The sequence below is a fragment of the Mercenaria mercenaria genome, unplaced genomic scaffold (assembly GCF_021730395.1).
Source record: "Mercenaria mercenaria strain notata unplaced genomic scaffold, MADL_Memer_1 contig_2089, whole genome shotgun sequence".
Classification (NCBI taxonomy): domain Eukaryota; kingdom Metazoa; phylum Mollusca; class Bivalvia; order Venerida; family Veneridae; genus Mercenaria; species Mercenaria mercenaria.
Genome location: NW_026460124.1, coordinates 27,980 through 28,236, shown reverse-complemented (window position 1 = coordinate 28,236; position 257 = coordinate 27,980).

The following is a 257-nucleotide window of genomic DNA, read 5'->3' as shown; positions in this document are numbered from 1 at the left end:
ACCTCTGAATACCTAGAGATATAATGAGAGATAGCATTGATTTTGTAGTTGACTGCACAATTTTACTTGGGGTATTGTTGTTAATTAAACACACATGACATCAAATATGTGTTAATAGGTATGGAATTTACATTCTTTGTAAGTTAATTGAATAAGCTACACAGCAAAGTTAATTTCATGCAGCTGTGCAATACAGTTATTTTTCAACAGACTGTTGAATTAACATGTTTAAGGACACAAAACAAGTGGACACAATC